The 22,366-nt window shown below is 43.6% G+C and overlaps 2 long non-coding RNA genes across 2 annotated transcripts; one reads left to right on the forward strand and one right to left on the reverse strand.

Annotated features, from left to right (window-relative positions):
- Nucleotides 1–8,995: 8,995 nt before the first annotated feature.
- LOC132711418 (uncharacterized) lies at nt 8,996–11,982 on the reverse strand. Its single transcript, XR_009622272.2, has 3 exons — nt 11,811–11,982; nt 10,425–10,484; nt 8,996–9,183 (listed from the first exon to the last, which is right to left on the reverse strand). It is a non-coding gene; the product is annotated as an uncharacterized LOC132711418 (long non-coding RNA).
- A 164-nt stretch (nt 11,983–12,146) lies between these two features.
- Nucleotides 12,147–20,972, forward strand: LOC132711417 (uncharacterized). Its single transcript, XR_015731872.1, has 3 exons — nt 12,147–12,176; nt 18,527–18,591; nt 20,915–20,972. It is a non-coding gene; the product is annotated as an uncharacterized LOC132711417 (long non-coding RNA).
- The last annotated feature ends 1,394 nt before the right edge of the window (nt 20,973–22,366 follow it).

The following is a 22,366-nucleotide window of genomic DNA, read 5'->3' on the forward strand; positions in this document are numbered from 1 at the left end:
ATGGGGCAAAAGTCACTCAACAACTGTCTCGCTTAACAACAGAAATTTGGGGCTCAATTATGGTCATAAGTCGAGGACTACATATAAGTGGTCCTGTTTGAAGCAATGGTGAAATCCAATTTTTTTTTTACTACCGGTTCTGTGGGCGTGGCTTGATGGGCGTGGCAGGGGAAGGATACTGCAAAATCCCCATTCCCTCCCCACTCCAGGGGAAGGATACTGCAAAATCCCCATTCCCACCCCACTCCAGGGGAAGGATACTGCAAAATCCCCATTCCCTCCCCGCTCGTGGGGGAAATATACTGCAAAATCTCCATTCCCACCCTACTCCAGGGGAAGGATACTGCAAAATCCCCATTCCCTCCCCGCTCGTGGGGGAAATATACTGCAAAATCTCCATTCCCACCCTACTCCAGGGGAAGGATACTGCAAAATCTCCATTCCCTCCCCACTCCAGGGGAAGGATACTGCAAAATCCCCATTCCCACCCCACTCCAGGGGAAGGATACTGCAAAATCCCCATTCCCTCCCCGCTCGTGGGGGAAATATACTGCAAAATCCCCATTCCCACCCCACTCCAGGGGAAGGATACTGCAAAATCCCCATTCCCTCCCCGCTCGTGGGGGAAATATACTGCAAAATCTCCATTCCCACCCTACTCCAGGGGAAGGATACTGCAAAATCTCCATTCCCTCCCCACTCCAGGGGAAGGATACTGCAAAATCTCCATTCCCTCCCCACTCCAAGGGAAGGATACTACAAAATCCCCATTCCCACCCCACTCCAGGGGAAGGATACTACAAAATCTCCATTCCCTCCCCACTCCAGGGGAAGGATACTGCAAAATCTCCATTCCCACCCTACTCCAGGGGAAGGATACTGCAAAATCTCCATTCCCTCCCCACTCCAAGGGAAGGATACTACAAAATCTCCATTCCCTCCCCACTCCAGGGGAAGGATACTGCAAAATCTCCATTCCCTCCCCACTCCAAGGGAAGGATACTACAAAATCCCCATTCCCTCCCCACTCCAGGGGGAAGGATATTGCGAAATCTCCATTCGCACCCCACTCTGGGGCCAGCCAGAGATGGTATTTGCCGGTTCTCCGAACTACTCAAAATATCCGCTACCGGTTCTCCAGAACCTGTCAGAACCTGCTGGATTTCACTCCTGGTTTGAAGGTACCCAAAGATGCAGTCCAGTGACCAAGAGGGCGATACGTTATTAACATTGGATGCTCAACCAAACAACGCAAACCCCGCATTTAATTGGCATTTTTTAAAATCGGAAAGCCAGCGCCGAAAACAAGCCCATGTACATCGACATATTTAAAAATCCTTCTAACGGTGGATAAAAACCAGTCGCGAAGCAGTTAAGCTATTGGCAACAAGCGTTTCCTAATAAACACTCAGCTAATTCCGTACGAAAAGCACTAATTAGAAAAGCAATAATAATCGGTGTAATTGCTCTAAATTACCCTCCAAACAGTGAAATGTGTTTGGGTACAAAAACACAGCTGCTACTAGGGGCCTTAACGCAGCCACCACTAAACTAAAGTCAGCTTCATTTTTCACTACTGCCCTCTAGAGTCGCACAGGGCAAAAAACACTCAGCAGGTATGAACTTTTAACATTCTTATACATGAAAGTGCACTTGAAGCTGTGAAGTTTTCCTGGGTGACACTGCGAAGGAACAGAAAACGTGACGTACAGAAATGCACGGCACGATTTCGTGAGTCCTAAAGGCCCAAGAATATCTTTTCAACACCCGCGTTGTAGCCATCACAACGTCACAATAAGAAATAAAAATTACTGGTATTTCTCCCACTAACAATTCTCTTCTTCTCTGGCCAAAGGAGGGGAAATCTTTGCATGACTTCTTTTTTAAAATAATAATAAGTCCAGAAGACTCAAAAGCTTGAAAGCTTTCAGTTTTGCTCTGGGAAGTGACTTTATTGAGACTAGCGTAATAATTAATAGAATCGTAGAATCGTAGGATTGCAGTATGTAAGGGGAAAAAAAAGATTCATTTAATTCAGGGGTGTCCAAGCTTGGAAACTTTAAGCCTTGTGGACTCAAAATTTCCAGAATTCGCCAGACAGCATAGTGAATTCTGGGAGTTGAAGTCCACAAGTCTTAAAGTTTCCGAAGTTGGACACCCCTGATCTAATCCAATCCTCCGTAATGTGTAGAGAATCAGCCAAAATTTAGTTGGTTTGGGCTGATTTCTTGACAATGGTTTAGCTCAGGTGTCAGCAACCTGCGGCTCCCGAGCTGCATGTGTCTCTTTGGGCCCTCTGCTGTGGCTCCATGTCAAGTGATCCCCCCACTGGCTGGCCCCACCCCTATCCCTCCCCTCCTCACCTGGCCTGAGAAGGTAAGGGCGATGGCGGGGGATGGAGAAGCAGCCAGGGCAGAGACAGAGAGATACAGAGAGAGTGGGAGAGAGACAGACATAGAGAGGTACAGAGAGGTGGGGAGGGAGGGAGGAGGGAGGGAGAGAGAGAGAGAGATCAAAAGGGTTTTCTGATTCCCTGTGTTTTTTAACAACTGGTTCTCTGTCCTAATGACTAGCTAGATAGGCGTGGCTAGGGAGTCATGTGACTGGTGGAAGTGAGTGACATCGAGTTGGCCACGCCCACCCAGGTTTTGTGGCTCCCGGTGTTTTCTTTTCTGTGGGAAATGGGTCCAAATGGCTCTTTGAGTGTTTAAAGTTGCAGACCCCTGGTTTAGCTGCTAAATCATCATCAAGAAACAGCTGTCCAGCCTCTTCTTAAAAACCTCCAGAGATGGAGACCCACAACAACTTCCATGGGTCAACTCATCCGTTGATGTAATGGTATACACCTTACCATCAAAAAGCTTTTCTTCATATCGAAATGAAATTCACCCAAAATAATTCAAAATAAGAAGACGGGTGAATTATTGAGGTGGTTCTGCTATTATTAGCATTCTTTTAGCCAATATGTCTTCTTTTTGGCTCTGTTTTTATAGTTTTTAATTGTTTGCTATTTATTAACTGGTGTTTTTTTGTTCGTTTGTTTTCTTGTAGAGTCATTTGTTTTGATATGGGTAGTCAGCTATATAAATTTAACAAATAAATAAAATAACCCAAACTCTATAAAAATATAAAAACATTTATATACATGCACAAGGAAAACAAATATCTACTCTCAAATATTGATGGTAATAAATGAGAATAAACGAATAAGTACAGTTTATTCTGGACAGATATTTATCTCCTCATGTCATGCTAAACTAACCTTCCCCATTCAAGGACTCTCAAGTTATGTTAAACTACAATCTCCATAATTCCCCATCAGCATTGTGACTAACCATACTGTCTTGGAATTCTGTCAGCTGTAGTCTGGCTGAGTTTAAGACGTGGGGGAAAGAGTTCTCTTGATCATTTCCATTTGCAATTTGACTCACACCATAGTCTTCATTTGTCCTCACCCGACAGAGTCAAGGAAGTGGCATTCGAAAGCTTGAACCTGCATTAACACATCTTGCTAATGTGGGTTAATATTAACCGTGTTTCGTTTGTCTAATTCTAGGCTGCATAAACAGAGGGATAGAAGAATCAAGATCACGTGAAGTGTTAATACCGCTTTATAATGCCTTGGTAAGGCCACACTTGGAATATTGCATTCAGTTTTGGTCGCCACAATGTAAAAAAGATGTGGAGACTCTAGAAAGAGTGCAGAGAAGAGCAACAAAGATGATTAGGGGACTGGAGGCTAAAACATATGAAGAACAGATGCAGGAATTGAGTATGTCTAGTTCAATGAAAAGAAGGACCAGGGGTGACATGATAGCAGTGTTCCGATATCTCAGGGGTTGCCCCAAAGAAGAGGGAATCAAGCTATTCTCCAAAGCACCTGAGGGCAGGACAAGAAGCAATGGGTGGAAACTAATCAAGGAGAGAAGCAACCTAGAACTAAGGAGAAATTTCCTGACAGAACAATTAAGCAGTGGAACGACTTGCCTCCAGAAGTTGTGAATGTTCCAACACTGGAAGTTTTTAAGAAGATGTTGGATAACCCTTTGTCTGAAGTGGTGTAGGGTTTCCTGCCTAAGCAGGGGGTTGGACTAGAAGACCTCCAAGGTCCCTTCCAACTCTGTTGTTCTATTCCATTCTGTCATTTAACTTGGCACTGATGATGTTACCTAGTTCGGTAATGTAATGAAAAGAACGGTATTCAGGTATTTTATTTATTTATTAAATTTGTATACCGCCCTACTCCCGAAGGACTCAGGGTGGTGAACAGCCATAAAATAAAACATATAGATACAAAATTTAAAATAGAGATAAAACAAATTAAATAAATTTGGCTGAACCATTTTAAAACCCCAATAATTTAAAACCAAATTTAAAATTCCCATTTAAAAGAGGAAAATTGAGGTCAGGCCAGCTTGATGAAATAGGAACGTCTTAAGCGCGCGACGGAAGGAGCGCAGTTCCGGGATCCTCCGTATCTCCGGGGGGAGCTCGTTCCAGATAGTAGGTGCCCCCACAGAGAAGGCTCTCCCCCTGGGGGCCGCCAGTCGACATTGTTTGGCCGACGGCACCCGGAGGAGCCCCTCTCTATGGGAGCGTACTGGTCGGAGGTTTGGAGGGAGAGTGGAAATTGTATTTCATTTCATTTATTTTATTTTATTTTATTTTTTGCAATGTATGCAATCTTCTCCATCAGGTCAGCCCCCCTCAGCGGAGCGCTTCCTACAACTCTTCTTCTAACTGTCCGTTAGAAGGAACTCGGGAGAGGAAGCTGGGTGAAGTCAGCTCTGCTCCATTGACAGCTATATTTCGTGTGTCCCCCACACACTCCTCCTCCTCCCTGCAATCAGCCCTCCTAGACACATATTAAATGCCTGCTCCTTTTTTTCCCCCATCTCCCCTGTGCTTTGCCTTTTGTAAAAAGCCTCCTGTGTCTTTGAGGTCTTATTGTGCGCGCTCTGGCCGAGTGGAAAATTTAATTTGAAGCTAATTAGCTTTGAAGTTGGCGAACGTCCTCAAGTTACGGGGGTTTCTCCTTTCCCTTACCAGAGAGGAAGACGTGACTCACCTGTAGCCAACGTTTGACAATGCTGGCATCGCAAGGGAGATGACAAAGACAGCGAAGGATGGCTTTTGTCTCCGGCTGAAAGGTCAAAGGTAGTTTATGACATGATTCTAATTAATACTTTATTACCCGTAAATGGCCAGAGGTTCCCTTTTGTGAGCATTTAGTATTATTAGCTAAAGGTTTGGTTTGCATGCAAAAGATCCTTATCATCACAATTAGCTTGTTCTCTTTTCTTCGGCTTTCAAGCGACATGGCCTTGAAGTCCTTACTCTTGAACTTCCCTGAAAAGGAAGCCACAGTTTGTGTCAACAACATTTCAGTGGAAATCTAATCACTTATGCCGGCTGCTCCGAGGTGCCTCGGTCACGGGAAGGTCACTGCTCAACGGCAGCAGAGTTCAGAGCGAGCCCTGGGGTTCAGCCAAAAGATCGAGACAAAAGGACCCTCACCTGTGCCCCCCGTGCGGCTTCGGCAACCGGGCACCAACTGCCGCAATTATGGGATTGGCACGAAGTCAAAGTTACCCGGAACTCAGGTTTTCTCTCCAAGGTTCTTTACTTATCTCGGTTATGCAGAGAAGAGCACCCAAGATGATTAGGGGACTGGAGGCTAAAACATATAAAGAACGGTTGCTGGAATTGGGTATGTACAGTTTAATGAAGTAAGGGATGCGGTGGCTCAGTGGCTAAGATGATGAGCTTGTCGATCGAAAGGTCGGCAGTTCAGTGGTTCGAATCCCTAGTGCCGCATAACGGGGTGAGCTCCCGTGACTTGTCCCAGCTTCTGCCAACCTAGCAGTTCGAAAGCACGTAAAAAATGCAAGTAGAAAAATAGGGACCACCTTTGGTGGGAAGGTAACAGCGTTCCGGGCGCCTTTGGCATTTAGTCATCCCGGGCACATGACCACAGAGACATCTTCGGACAGCGCTGGCTCTTCGGCTTTGAGGACCCAGTTGTGGGGGCAATAAGCTGACTTTGTATAAATATACAAAAGGATGAAGGCTATTGCTTAGCACATTGTAAGCCGCCCTGAGTCTCCGGAGAAGGGCGGCATATAAATCAAATTTTAAAAAAAACAGAGATGAGCACTGCCCCCTAGAGGTGGGAACGACTAGCACATATGTGCGAGCGGAACCTTTACCTTTAGTTTAATGGAAAAGAAGGACTAGGGGTGACATGATAGCAGGGTTCCAATATGTCAGGAGCTGCCACAAAGAAGAGGGAGCCAAGCTATTCTCCAAAGCACCTGAGGGCAAGACAAGAAGCAACGGATGGAAACCCCACCCCGTGCATCCTGTTTTTGCCAAAAACAGGCACATTTTTCACAAAAATGGGGCCTGCAGAGGGTTTGGGAGGCCTGCAGAGTGCTCCTGGGGGCTGGAGGGGGGGGCAAAAACATGATGCATGGGGGTTTTGGGAGGCCCAAAACAGGCCCATTTTTTGCAAAAAACGGGGGTGTTTTTGCCCTCCCCAGCCCTCAGGAGCACTCTGTAGGCCTCCCAAACACTGCGTGTCCCATTTTCATGAAAAATGGGCCCGTTTTTGGCTTCCCAACCCTCCCCATGTGTCACATTTTTGCCCTCCCCAGCCCCCAGGAGCACTCTGCAGGCCTCCCAAACCTTCTGCAGGGCCCGTTTTTGTGGGAAAATGGGCCTGTTTTTCACAAAAGCGGGATACACAGAGGGTTTGGGAGGTCCTGAAGAGTGTTCCTGGGGGCTGGGGAGGGCAAAAACTTTTTTTTTTCCTGGTTTACTTCTTCGAAATCTTGGTGCGTCTTATAGTCTGAAAAATACGGTATATTTTTAATTGAATTAAATAACTGAATGGAATGGAATCTCTTCCATCTCCTTTACTTGTAAAACGTCCTTGTGAATACTCAAGTGTAGGAGAAAGAGTGAGGGAACCTTGGGACGGAGTCAGAAGGGAAATCAGCCTCGAATCTGTACATAGCCACAAGCGAACTAAATCCAACCCCACTTAAATTTGATTGATCCTTATCTAATTCCAGGCAGGTGCTAACCTGCTCCTATGTATGTTTAATCTGATGTTTTAGTGTTGTTATTGTTTTAAAATGTTTTTAGCATGTTCCACTGTAATTTTTTTTAACCTGTAAACCACCCAGAGTAATTGATTGAGATGGGTGGCTGTAGAAACTAAATACATAAACTAACATATAAATAACTGTTAGTTATGTGCATAGACACGAGCAACAATAAATCAATTTATTTTTATTTTTTTAAAAGAAACCTTTATTAACACTTAAAATCCGAAAATACAAGTTAAAATACCTCTATAACAAAAATACATCCGTAATAATTATACAATTCAACGTCTTTCTGACAGTACTTAATTCTTAACTTTCTTCATCTATTCCCACATATTCCTACTTAATCGACATATTTAATCACATTTTATATCTTATTTTGATCTATACATTCCTTATTTTTAATTTCTATCCATTGATACCAATTACCCCAAGTTAAGTAATATTCCAAGTCTTCCTTATTATTTAATTCTAAAGTAAGCTAGAATCGTACTTGCGCAAGCTTGGAAAATGTCCACTATTCCAACAGACTGTGCAATAATCCGGAAAATTTTCGAATGTGCAGAAATGGACAAACTTACTTTAACAATAAATCAATTTAACTATATCTTCACATATGGCTCTGATCTTCAACATCTTACAACCAACCCCATTAGGTAGACCAGCAATCTGGAATTAAGGAGAAAGTTCCTAACAGTGAGGACAATTAACCAGTGGAACAGCTTGCCTTCAGAAGTTGTGGGTGTTTTATCTTTTTAAGAAGAGACTGGATAGTTACTTGTCTGAAATTGTATAGGATTGTCAGCACTTCAAGCTGCATTTACTCTAGTGCTGACATAAGAAGGCTAAGTGGAGGCGTCTGGAAAGGGACTTTTCACCTACTTATTTTCCCTGGAGATAATATCCCCTAGGAGATGGGATGGGAGGAGGGAAATTCCTTTGAACTGGAGCAGTAGATTAGGGGCAGAGTGACTTGGAAGATGGCCAATGAGTGCAGGGGAGTGGGGAATGGAAAGGGAGGGTTTGGGGTCTGGAAGTCAGTGTTGGCTGCAATGGAGTCAGAGTCAGAATGTCGTGCTTAATAAATAGGAGTTTTTCTTCAAAGACTTTGTTTGAAATGCAATTTATTTGAGATGACCTCGAAACCTGACAGATTTCCTACTTGAGCAGGGGGATGGACTAGAAGACCTCCAGAGTTCCTTCCAGCTCTATTCTGATTCTGACCCGAAAATCAATTCCAAGGGAAGATTAACACTGCTTTTATTGAGTTTGATTCTAATAACCAAATCTTGCAAATCCGGTTGTGTTGAACCTCCCTCCCCCTTCTTATACTTCTGTGAATTAGGAAGGTGTCTACTCGGGAAAAATATAGGTTAAGAGGTCTGAAAGGATATGGGGGAGATCCACAGGGGAAAAAAATCTCACTCTCAGTCTTTAGGTTCAATAGATCTTACGATGGGTCACACTTGCTGTGGGAATCGTTTTGTGAGAGAATCTACAACAGATTTGCAAATTTTCCAATGTGCCCACTGCCCAAATGTTTGCTTTGTGTTGGCTGAGAATCAAGGTATTCTTTTGTGTGTGTGTGTGTGTGTCTTTTGTGTGTATTTGTGCGTAAAGGTCCCCTTAGTGCTGTGAAATCTATTTAAGATTGAAAAATCCAGTGCTATTTATTTTATTTATTTATTTAGTTCAATGCCGCCTTTCTCCGGAAACTTAACTATTAGGTATAGTTAATCAAGAACACAAGTTTTATCTATATTTTTTTTATTTTTTATCTATCAAGTTTTATCATATTTCATCTTTGCTTTATTAAAGATCCTGGCATCTCTCCACAGCCTTAAATATAAACTAGTATATATACATTCTAGGAAACAATCATCTTGAAATGGAGTCCTGCCCTTTTTATTTCCCATTTCAGCAACTCTATAAATATAGGACTTGATATGATAATGCCATTTGTAGGATTATAATATAATATCAATCGTGTTAGAAGGAGCACTCAGGTTGTTATGTTCCTCTTCCACATTTCTAGCTTCCTTTCCCTTCCTTGTTTCTTTTTCTGGATTTGCTTTTTTTAAAAAAAAAAAGAAGAAGAAGAAGAAGAAATTATAAAAGATCAAGGCTGGAAAATCTACTGCTACAAGTGCAGAACAGAAAAAGACAAGCATTTCCAAGAATTCAGCGCCACCCAGTGTTAGAGCTTCAAATATCATGTGGGGGGGGGGGAGGAAATTGTCTTATCAAAAATCAGAACATTCTTTCATTTGGCCTAATATTGCCAATGTTGGCTGTTAGTACAGCAGTGAGTTTCCAATATTTTTACCATGGTTCACCCCGCATGCACATGTGTGCACTTTGCTCACTCGCGTGCCTTCCGTGCATGAACCCGGCCGGCCTCAAAATCATGCCTAAATAGGACGGCATAGAGCCAGGGCTGGTGGGCAGGCTGGGGCTGGTGGGCGGGCCCACCCGTGATTTTTTTTTTTTAATTTGATTTATATGCCGCCCTTCTCCGGAGACTCAGGGCGGCTTACAATGCGCTAAGCAATAGCCTTCATTCTTTTGTATATTTATACAAAGTCATCTTATTTCCCCCACAATCTGGGTCCTCAATTTACCTACCTTAGAAAGGATGGAAGGCTGAGTCAACCTTGAGCCTTGGCGAGATTCGAACCTGCAGTAATTACAGGCAGCTGGTCTTAATAACAGGGTGCTTTAGATCACTGAACTACCAAGATTCTACCGGTTCGCTGAAACCGGTACGAACCGGCTGAATACCACCTCTGTGTTAGTCCTTTCGAAAGAGGCCTGGTGCACCTTTGAACCATATCGGCCCCCTCTTAAGACAAGGCCACGTGGATGTGATTTGAAAAACAAATATAGTTCTCGACTTACAACAGTTCATTTAGTGACCATTCGAAATTACAGCAGCTCTGAAAAAAAGTGACTTAGGACTGCTTTTCACACTTACGACCATTGGAGCATCCCCAGAGTCACATGATCAAAATTTAGACACTTGGCAACCGATTCGTATTTATGACGGTTGCAGCATCCCGGGGTCATATACTATAATTCACCTTTTGCGATCTTCTGACGAGGAAAGTCAATGGGGAAGCCAGATTCACTTAACAACCGTGTTACTAATTTAACAACTGGGGGTGATTCACTTAACAACTGTGAAAGAACAGGCATTTTTGAGAAATGGATTGGGAGTGCATTTGTAGGGCGCAGGGACATTCTAAGCAGAAATTTCCTGACATTGCCGAATATATAATAGAAATGTACCCATCAGGAGTAAAATGCACTTACCTTTGCTACCGGATCGGAAATGTGAGTGCGCGCACCTCTTCTGTGTATGCGCAGAGCCTTCTGCAAAGCATTAACAGAGGGTCAAAAACAGGACGTGATGACATCCGGGTGGGTGGGTGGAGCCTCCCGCCTCCAGCCTTACCGGATCGCGCGAGCCGGATAGATCCAGCTGGATTTCAATGCTGGTACTCATGCTGTATAGCAGGGGTGTCCAAACTTGGCAAGTTTAACACTTGTGGACTTTAACTAAAATAACCAGGCTTAGGGCCTGGTTATTTACGGGACCGCCTGCTGCCGCAAACGGCCTCCCACCAACCGGTACGGTCTCACAGAGAGGGACTCCTCCGGGTGCCGTCGGCCAAACAATGTCGGCTGGCGGCTTCCAGGGGGAGAGCCTTCTCTGTGGGGGCACCTACTATCTGGAACGAGCTCCCCCCGGAGATACGGAGGATCCTGGATCTACGCACCTTCCGCCGTGCTCTCAAGACCTTTTTATTTCACCAGGCTGGTCTAGCCTAACCTCTCCCATTCTCTTTTTAATGTAAATTTTAATTTGTTCTTAATCTGGGGTTTTAAATTTGTCTTGGGCTAAATTGATTTAATTCAATTTTACTTCTGCTCGTAAATTTTTGTATTCTATGTGTTTTATCTTGTGCCTGTTCACCGTCCTGAGTCCTTCAGGAGTAGGGCGGTATATAAATCAAATAAAAATGAAAATGAAATGAACTCCCAAAATTCCCCAGCCAACATGGGGAATTCTGGCAGTTGAAGTCCACAATTCTTAAAGTTGCCAAGGTTGGATCCCCCCAGCTGTACACTGTTACCAAAAAAAAAAAAAAGTTACATATTTTTCCAATTTGGGGGGTAAATAGATGAGTAGGTAGAGGAAATATAACCTTAGAACCTCATAAGGAAGGAAAGTGCCGTAGTTAGTAGAGAATAATTCAGTCATCATCTTGCAGGGAGTTATTTTGTAGGCCATTAAATTAGCAACTGCAATTTCTGTGGTATGCTCGAATGCTATATTCTCCCTGTGCCCTGGAGGTACAGCCAAAGAGGCCGGGATACCATTGTGTTCCTATAATTATTAAAAGAAAAAGGCTAATCGCTTTTCTCAGGAAGGGAAAACAACGCAATTAGCTGTAACCCAACTGTTGGGTTTCAATGATGCTTCCATTTCTATGGTAGACTCCAAGTCACTTCCGATGCTGTGCTGCCATCATGTGGCGACATGTTGTATAACAGCTAATAGTAGCCTTTAGTAATCCAATATTAGAGTTCCGCTCTGCCCCATTTTAAAGAGAATTCATTCCATTCAGGTTCACAAAACAACAAATGGATTGTAGTGTGCCTTAATGTGATGGTCTGATTCACACAACTACCAACCTTAATCTAGCATGCTGTACCAATCCAGAAAACATGCCAAACTAAGCCTTGTATGTGCTTTCCGCTGTAAATGTCTATGGAGATTCGCAGTCACTCCTGTTATAAACATTGAGGGTTCCAGGGTCATAAATCCTAGGCATCCGATTGGATGGCCAGTTTGGGGCAGAGAGGCAGGTCCTTGTCAACATATCTGGGGGTTCTTCTGTTGTTAGGCAAAACATCCCTTTTAGAGATGGAGAAGCCCATTGCTACAGGGGATGGAACGTTGAGACAATGGTGGGCGTGTCCGTCATTGAGGATGGAACGTTGGGGTTCCTCACCTTTCTACAAGGTTACAGTTCTCTCCTTGAGCTGTATTGTGAGCAGGTGAGGGGGCTCCTCTTTGAATCAGATGGACTTTGACTGGGCCAGGGAAGTCAATTTGGGTCTGATAGGCTTGGACATAGAGATAAATCTGGTTGACTCTGCTCATGTCCAAAAGACAGGGGAGAAGATAATTTAGAATAGAATTGAATAGGGTAGGGTAGGGTAGGGTAGGGTAGGGTAGGGTAGGGTAGGGTAGGGTAGGGTAGGGTAGGTAGGGTAGAACAGAACGGAACAGGACAGAACAGAACAGAACAGAACAGAATAGAATAACAGAGTTGGAAGGGACCTTGGAGGTCTTCTAGTCCAACCCCCTGCTTAGGCAGGAAACCCTACACCATTTCAGACAAATGGTTATCTAACACCATCCTAAAAATTTCCAGTGTTGGAGCATTTACAACTTCTGGAGGCAAGTTGTTCCACTGATTAATTGTCCTCACTGTCAGGAAATTTCTCCTTAGTTCTAAGTTGCTTCTCTCCTTGATTAGTTTCCACCCTTTGCTTCTTGTCCTGCCCTCAGGTGCTTTGGAGAATAGCTTGACTCCCTCTTCTTTGTGGCAGTCCCTGAGATATCGAAAGACTGCTATCATGTCTCCCCTCGTCCTTCTTTTCATCAAACTAGACATACCCAGTTCCTGCAACCGTTCTTCATATGTTTTAGCCTCCAGTCCCCTAATCATCTTTGTTGCTCTTCTCTGCACTCTTTCTAGAGTCTCCACATCTTTTTTTTACATCGTGGCGAGCAAAACAGAATGCACTATGGAGGGCTTGGTCTCCATTTTGTCTTATTTTTCTCCACCACAAACAAAACTTCACCAATGCACAACTTTAGGATCTCAATGACCTGAAGTTCAGGACAAAGACAAGGAACAAAGCACCAAGGTTACCAAAACAATAACTCTATCCGTCCTTCTACCATTTCTCAAACTCTATTCTATCTTGTCCCCGACGAACAAGGCAAAACAAGGTTTTTGTGGTTTCGTTGCCAAGAACTCTCCGTCCCACCTTCTTTCCTCAACATCAACAACCTCCTGTGATCTCGTCGCCTTCCTGCCTCCCGTGATGTTTGTTTTGATAACCTGCTCCAGCAGCTTCAACTGTTATCTGCCCACCCTTTCTCCAAGAAGTCTACCATCCAGCCTTATCTTCGGTCTTCTACGATGAAATTTCAAAACAGTTTCTTGCTGTCTTGCTTTCCTCCGGCTCCATCCAAGTCACGTGTGATGCTTAGCGCCAAAGACCTTGGATAGCTAAGACACAACTTTGCCTTTGTTGACAGGTCGCCTCCTCGGAGAAGGTTTTCGAGCCTAGCATGGGGCCTCCTGTTATCTTCAGGTCTTTCTAGGCTAACAATGATTTCATTGCACGGCAATCTTCTTATCTCAGTGTTCGGTAGTAAACCTTTGGGATTGTTCTTGAGAATATCTTCCTTTTGCTGTAGAGAGGAGGCATAGTAGTAGTAGTTAGTATTATCACTTTTGGGAGAAGTATGGGGTTTTGAAATAAAAATACCAGAACTTACATTTACAGAATAAGGATGTTGGAAGGGACCTTGGAGGTCTTCTAGTCCAACCCCCTGCCCAAACAGAAGGCTCTAGGCCCGTGATGGCGAATCTATAGCACGAGTGCCACAGGTGGCAAGCGGAGCCATATTGGTGGGCACGCGAGTGTTGCCCTAGCTCAGCTCCAGTGCGCATGCGCGCACTGGCCCACTGATTTTCAGGCCTTCCGGTCCCACCGGAAGTTGGGAAACTAGCTGTTTCTGGCCTCCAGAAGGCCTCGGGGGGGGGTGGGGAAGGCTGTTTTTGCCCTCCCCAGGCTCCTAGAAAGCCTCTGGAGCCTGGGGAGGGAGAAAAACAGGCCTACCGGGCCCACTGGGCCATCACGTGCCAAAAGCAGGGGGAAGTGTGTGGGGGGGGTCACGTGCGCATGCGCGGGAGGGTGGGGCGTATTGAATTATGGATGTGAGCACACACACCCGTGACCCCTCACGCTCCCCCCGCTTTTGGCATGCGACAGCAAAAAGATTAGCCATCACTGCTCTAGGCTGTTCTGGACAAATGACTGTCCAGATTCTTCTTAACAACCTCCAGTGATGAAGCACCCACAACTTCTGGAAGCAAGTTGTTCTATTGGTTAATTGTTCTCTAACTGTCAGGAAATTTCTAGGTTGGTTCTAGTTCTAGGTTGGATCTCTCCTTGATAAATTTCCACCTGGTTTGCCCTCGGGTCAGTGGTGAAATCTAAAATTTGTTACTACCGGTTCTGTGGGCATGGCTTGGTGTGGGGGGGGAGTAATGTGACTGGGTGGGCGTGGCCTTTTTTTTTTTTTTTTTTACTTTTAAAACCATTTTTTCTACAACCTCTTCGGCGAAGAGGTTGTAAAAAAAATGCTTTCAAAAGGCTCTGACGATCCCAGCAGCCGATCAGGCAACTCAGCTTGGATCGTCAGAGGCATTTAAAAGAAAAAAAAGGTTTTTTTCTTTTAAATGCCTCCGACAATCCAAACTGAGTTTTTTAAAAAGCCTCTGCCGATCAGGCAACTCAGCTTGGATCGTCAGAGGCATTTAAAAGAAAAAAAAGGGTTTTTTTCTTTTAAAAGCCTTTGACGATCCCAGCTGAGCCGTGCAATCATCAGAGGCTTTTTTTTTTTACTTATAAAAGCATTTTTTCGACTGAAGAGGTTGTAGAAAAAATGCTTTTAAAAGTTAAAAAAAACCTCTGATGATTGTGCGGTTCAGCTGGGCAATGCGGGGGGGAGCAGGGATTTTTGCTACCGGTTCTCCGAACCATCCGCCTCCATCGCTACCAGATCGGGCAATCCAGTCCGAACCGGGAGCATTTCACCCCTGCCTCAGGTGCTTTGGAGAATAGGTTGACGCTGTGACAGCCCTTCAAATATTGGAAGACTGCTAAGACGTCAGTCCTTCTCTTTGTTAGACTAGACGAGGGGTGTCAAACTCAAGGCACAGGGGCCAGATGCATCACTATGGGGTGCTTAGATCTGGCCGGCAGGGACACCCTGGAAACAGCAAAGGACTGGCGCGTGGTGCCTCTGCCAGCAAAAATGGAGCTCACGAGGGCCGCAGGCAGCACTCCCAACTCCATTTTCATTGGCAGAGGGTTGCAGGAGGCCGTTGCAGCTGAAAACAGAACTCGGAAGTCCGTTTTCGCTGGCAGAACGCTCAGGCCTCCACAGGGGCTCCCGACACGCGTGACGTTGAGCTGGCCACGCCCACCCTGGCCACGCCCACTCTGGGCCCCTGATGCAGCCCTCAATGAAATCGAGTTTGACACCCCTGGACTAGGCATTCCCAGTACCTGCAACCTTTCATCATATCCTTTAGCCTCCAGACTCCTAATCGTTCCTGTTGCTCTTCTTTGCACTCTTTCTAGAGTATCAACATCCTTCTTATATTGTGGTGACCAGAACTGGATACAGTATTCCAAGTGTGAACTCACTAATGTGATATAAAACAGTATTATCACTTCTGGGGATCTTGGTTCTATCCCTCTGTTGAGGCAGCCTAGGATTGCATTGGCATTTTTGGCAGCTGCAGCACCACTGCTGGCTCATACTTAAGTGGTGATGTATTAGGACATTTAGATCAGTCGTGGTATTCAGCCGGTTATATCCGGTATGTCTAGTTTAATGAAGAGCCTTGGTAGTACAGTGGTCTAAGGCACCCTGTTATTAAGCTGGTTATTAAGACAGCTGCCTGCAATTACTGCAGGTTCGAATCTTGCCAAGGCTCAAGGTTGACTCAGCCTTCCATCCTTTCTAAGGTAGGTAAATTGAGGACCCAGTTGTGGGGGCAATAAGCTGACTTTGTATAAAATATACAAAAGGATGAAGGCTATTGCTTAGCACATTGTAAACCTCCCTGAGTCTCCGGAGAAGGGCGGCATATAAATCATTTTTTTTTTAAAAAATGAAAAGAAGGACTAGGGGAGACATGAGAGCAGTGTTCCAATAACTCAGGGGCTGCCACAAAGAAGAGGGAGTCAAGCTATTCTCCAAAGCACCTGAGGACAGGACAAGAAGCAATGGGTGGAAACTCATCAAGGAGAGAAGCAACTTAGAACTAAGGAGAAATTTCCTGACAGTGAGAACAATTAATCGGTGGAACAACTTGCCTCCAGAAGCTGTGAATGCTCCAACACTGGAAGATTTTAAGAAGAGGTTGGATAACCATTTGTCTGAAGTGGTGTAGGGTTTCCTGCCTAAGCAGGGGGTTGGACTAGAAGACCTCCAAGGTCCCTTCCAACTCTTGTTATTCTGTTATTTCAGTAAATCACAGATTACCTGTACCATGATTGAATTTATACTCCCTTTTTGCCAAAGGTCTGTTTGAGGTGTCCGGGTATTTCACAGAAGGATACAGTACTTCCAATGGTGATTTAAGGGAAAAACCAAAACCAGGACACACTCAACATTCAGCAGAAGATACAAACTGCTTGTCGAGTCCTCTCCAAAGGACCTAGAGCCCTTTTTTCAAATATCTGCTTTTGTCATTCCAACATGCATGTTTATGAAATGTGGATTTCATTTGCTTTCCCCCCACTCTCTAAGGATGCTTGACTCTGGGGTTTAAACAATCCCCAATTTAAATTTCCATGATTAGAGAGACTGGAGCCCTTTTTAATTTTTTTTTTTTTAATGTTCCAAATTCAATTTTAAATGGCAGTGGAAAAAGTTTCCGAGGGCATGATGGAACCAGTTTGAAAGAGACACGTTTAATGTATGGGAGCTGTCAATTCAGTCCAGAGAGCATCGTGTTTTTCAGTCTGGTTTTTTAAAAAAAAATAATAAGCATGCGTGTGTGTATGTGCACAGACTTTTGAATTAACGCTGGCTCTTGGAAACTTTCTGGACTAATCACTGCAATTTTCTTGAAAAGAGTTCAGAAGTAGCTTGCCATTGCTTTCCTCCTAGTGCTCAAAGAGCAGGAAAAAGTCACTCAGATGGCTGTTGTTTCTTTTTCTTCTTTCTTTCTTTCTTTCTTTCTTTCTTTCTTTCTTTCTTTCATTCATTTTTCTTCCTTCCTTCTTTCTTTTTTCCTCTCCCTTCCTTCCTTCCTTCCTTCCTTCCTTCCTTCCTTTTTCCTCTCCTAAACTTGATTGAGGCCACAGTTTTCCCCATTATTGATTTATTTATCTGCTTTTTATTCAGGAGCTCAGGATGGGATATGTAGTGTTCCCTCCTATATTCCCCCAATAATTTCTTTCTTTCTTCTTTCTTTCTTTCTTTCTTTCTTTCTTTCTTTCTTTCTTTCTTTCTTTCTTTCTTTCTTTTTCTTTCTTTCTTTCTTTCTTCTTTCTTCTTTCTTCCTTTCTTTCTTTCTTCCTTCCTTCCTCCCTTCTTTCTTCTTTTGTCTCTCTCCCTTCCTTCCTTCCTTCCTTTCTTCTTCTCCTAAACTTGATTGAGGCCACAGTTTTCTCCGTTATTGATTTATCTGCTTTTTATTCAGGAGCTCAGGATGGGATATGTAGTGCTCCCTCCTATACTCCCCCCACAATTATTTATTTATTTATTTATTTATTTATTTTCTTCTTCCTTCTTAGATATGCTCATCAAGAATCATAAGGTACAACACTTAATGATGGTCATAGGTTACAAATAAGCAATCAGGAAACAATATCAATATAAATCATAAGGATACAGCAACAAGGTTACAGTCATACAGGAAGAATAGAATAGAATAGAATAGAATAGAATAGAATAGAATAGAATAGAATAGAATAGAATAGAATAGAATAGAATAGAATAGAATAGAATAGAATAGAATAGAATAGAATAGAATTCAATTCTTTATTGGCCAAGTGTGATTAGACACACAAGGAATTTGTCTTTGGTCCATAGGCTCTCAGGGTACACAAAGAAAAGATAACATTCACCAAGAATAATAAGGTACAACACTTAATGATAGTCATAGGGTACAAATAAGCAATCAAATCATATTAGGAAACAGTCAATATAAATCGTAAGGATACAAGCAACAAGGTTACAGTCATACAATCAATAAGTGGGAGGAGATAGGTGATAGGAACAATGAGAAGATTAATAGTAATGCAGACTTAGTGACAGTGTTGAGGGAATTATTTGTTTAGCAGAGTGATGGAGTTCGGGGAAAAACTGTCCTTGTGTCTAGTTGTTCTGGTGTGCATTGCCCTATAGCGTCTGTTTGAGGGTAGAAGTTGAAACAGTTTATGTCCAGGATGCGAGGGGTCTGTAAATATTTTCACAGCCCTCTTTTTGACTCATGCAGTATACAGGTCCTCAATGGAAGGCAGGTTGGTAGCCATTGTTTTTTCTGCAGTTCTAATTATCCTCTAATTATCTAATTTTACAGGTAGTCCTCAACTTATGACCACAATTGAGCCCAAAATTTCCTTTGCTAAGCGAGACATTGGTAAGGTGAGTTTTGCTCCATTTTTCGACCTTTCTTGCCACAGTTGTTAAGTGAATTTGTTAGTAACATGGTAGTTAAGTCAATCTGGCTTCTCCATGGACTTTGCTTGTCAGAAGGTCTCAAACAGGGATCACACGACCCCAGGAAATTGCAACGGTCATAAATATGAGTCAGTTGCCAAGTGTCTGAATTTGATCACGTGACCATGAGGATGTTGCAATGGTCGTAAGTGCGAAAAAACGGTCAACGGTCATTTTTTTCAATGCCATTGTAACTTCAGTCTGTTGTTGTAAGTCAAGGAGTACCTATATCCTTTCTCTTTACACCTTTCATCCTTCTCTTAGCTTTCTAACTTTTATTTTTGTGTTTTTATCTTATAATAAACTTAAAGAGGGGAAGAAAAGAACGTAAGAGGTGGCCTGGTCTGAACTTACAAGGATTAATTTAGATGTCATTTCAACGTACATCTTTTCAAACCTTTGAATATCTGGAAGAAGCATTATGAAGAGAGATGTAGAACATAGAACGATATGGTTAGAAGGGAATCAGATACCATTCTGGACAATTTGATGTAGCTTTGGTAATTCTCCATCAGCCCATTTGAGAGCCTTGAGAATCAAGATCATGTGAAGTATTAATACTGCTTTACAAAGCAACATACACTTGGAATACTTTAATCCAGTTTTGATCACCGCCATATAAAGAGGCATCCGGCCCTCTCAATTCCTGGGAAATAGATGGGGAAGAACTGGAGGTAGTGACAGGTTTTATTTTCCTGGGCTCCAAGATCACTGCAGATGGGGACTGCAGCCAAGAAATTAAAAGAGGCTTGCTCCTGGGGAGGAAAGCTATGGCAAATCTAGACAGCATACTAAAAAGCAGAGACATCACCCTGCCAACAAAAGTGCGTATAGTCAATGCTATGGTTTTCCCAGTTGCAATGTCTGGCTGTGAAAGTTGGACCATAAGGAAGGCTGAGCATCAAAGAATTGAGGCCTTTGAACTCTGGTGCTGGAGAAGACTCCTGTGAGTCCCTTGGACTGCAAGGCCATCAAACTGGTCAATCCCAGAGGAGATCAACCCTGACTGCTCTTTAGAAGGTCAGATCCTGAAGAGGAAACTCAAATACTTTGGCCACCTAATGAGAAGGAAGGACTCCCTGGAGAAGAGCCTAATGCTGGGAAAGATTGAGAGCAAAAGAAGAATGGGATGACAGAGAACGAGATGGCTGGATGGAGTCACTGAAGCAGTCGGTGTGAGCTTAAATGGACTCCAGAGGATGGTAGAGGACAGGAAGGCCTGGAGGAACATTGTCCATGAGGACAAAGGTCACGTTGAGTCACACAAGACTTCGCAACTAACAATAACAATATAAAGAGATGTTGAGATTCTGGAAAGAATGCAGGAAAGAGCAACAAAGATGATTAGGGGGCTGGAGGCTAAAACCTATGAAGAACGATTGCAGGAATTGGATCTAGAGCCGAGATGGCACAGTGGTTAGAGTGCAGTACTACAGGCTACTTCAGCTGACTGCTAGCTGCAGTCGAATCTCATCAGCTCAAGGTTGACTCAGCCTTCCATCCTTCCAAGGTGGGTAAAATGAGGACCCAGATTGTTGGGGGCAAGAGGCTGACATTGTAAACCGCTTAGAGAGGGCTGTAAAAGCACTATGAAGCGTTATATAAGTCTAAGTGCTATTGCAGGGGTGAAATCCAGCAGGTTCTGGAGAACCAGTAGCAGAAATTTTGAGTAGTTCGGAGAACCGGCAAATACCACCTCTGACTGGCCCCAGAGTAGGGTGGGAATGGAGATTTTGCAGTATCCTTCCCCTGGAATAGGATGGGAATGTAGATTTTGCAGGATCCTTCCCCTGCCATGCCCACCAAGCCACGCCCACCAAGCCACACTACACCCACCAAGCCATGCCCACAGAATCGGTAGTAAAAAAAATTTTGGATTTCACCACTGTGCTATTGCTATTCTAGTGAAAAGAAGGACTGCGGGTGACATGATAACAATTGCCACAAAGATGAGGGGGACAAGCTATTTTCCAAAGCACCAGAAGGCAAGGCAAGAAATAATGGGTGGAAACTAATTAAGGAGAGAAGCAACCTAGAACTAAGAAGAAACTTCCTAACGGTGAGAGCAATCAACCAATGGAACAGAAGTTGCCTTCAGAAACTGTGGATGTTCCATCACTGGAGGCTTTCAAGAAGGGACTGGACAGCCACTTGTCTGAAATGGTATAGATTCTCCTGCTGGTGCAGGAAGTTGGACTAGATGACCTCCAAGGTACCTTCCAACTCTGTTATTTCGTGTTCTATGTAGGACTAAAATTGTCATCGCTCTTTGGCTGTGTACCAAGTTCGGAAAAACTCCTTCACGGAGTTTGCTATACGAGGACTTCCACTTGGAACGCCAGTTCCCCAGTTAAAATGTCTGTTTGGGATTAGACTTCATCACGCAAAGCCAACTCTTTTTTTTTTTATAAATTCAAGGAGGTTTGTAGATCGACATTTCAAAATAAGCTGCCGTGCATTAAAAGAAATACCAGCAGCATGGGGACAGAAGAATTTGTATAGGATGCATCAATTCAAGCTTAACTGGCAATGGAAAAATCTGAGTTAAAAATAAAACAGCTCAAAAGCCAACACGCACACATAACACAAATCCCAAAACAGACCAGAGTCTGGAGATAATTAAAACCTCAAAAACACCAATCCACTCAACGGAAGAGTCCTGTTTTCAACACGCAGTCACCCTGGCGATGCACAGATTGAAAAATGGAGAAAGTATTGTGCTGAACTCAATTAAAGCTAAAATAAAATTATTCCTTGATTTTTCCTATTCCTTCCCGCCGCCCTTTCCATACTTAACTCCAGTTACAATAGGCATCGCTCATCTGGGTGCAGCAATTGCCATCACTCATTGCTCTCAGATGGTTCTGGGCAATTGTTCTAATAGATCAGGAAGTCATGGAAAGCTATTGGGGAGTTTTATGTTGTAAACATGGAACAAGGGAGGAAAAAAAACGGGTTGGGAAACCCTATGCGAATTATGCAAAGGGTAGATTTCCGTTACACACCAATAATTTGCAGGCTTTTTAGACCAACTGTGAATGTGGAGACATCACGGAAACGAGAACAGTCAGGAGTTCTTCTCGAAGAAACGCGTGCCCAGATTTTTGGTCTGAGATTCTGCTTTCCTTACTGTCTCCAGTGTTTCATTGGCGCATTACTAGGGAAAAAAAATATTTGAAGCAGATTCTTGAACTGCCACCCATTGCAAAAAACTCAAAAGGGGCATAAGAACATCCAGCTATTATCTACAAAGAAACTAAGGTTTCATAGGAGTTAAGAGACAAGGAAGGGAAGGGCAGAAAAACGAACAGAAGATGCAACTGCTCCACAGGAGTCCGGAAAAAACGAGGGGAGAAGACAGCTAGGCAAAAACAGAAGCCAAAATCCAATGAGCTTTCAAGGAACGTACTATACTTGAAGCAAATATCCATGAATTGATGAAAATGTAACTTTCCAGGCAAATTTTCAGTGGCTTCAGGTCAAAAGTGATGCAAGGATTGGGTACTTTTGTATATGCATGTCAGGCTGGGTGCACTGTGAGTTCTAGCCCCACCTCGGGCATGAAAAAATTGGCTGGATGACTTTGGGTCAATCAGCAGGGAACAGAAAATTCTAGTCCCACCTTAGGCATGAGTGGCTGGGTGACTTTGGGCCAATCACCAGGAGACAGTAAGTCCTAGTCCCACCTTAGGCACGAGTG

The sequence above is a fragment of the Pantherophis guttatus genome, chromosome 2 (genome assembly GCF_059756535.1).
Source record: "Pantherophis guttatus breed Tessera chromosome 2, ASM5975653v1, whole genome shotgun sequence".
In the NCBI taxonomy this organism is placed as follows: Eukaryota; Metazoa; Chordata; class Lepidosauria; order Squamata; family Colubridae; genus Pantherophis; species Pantherophis guttatus.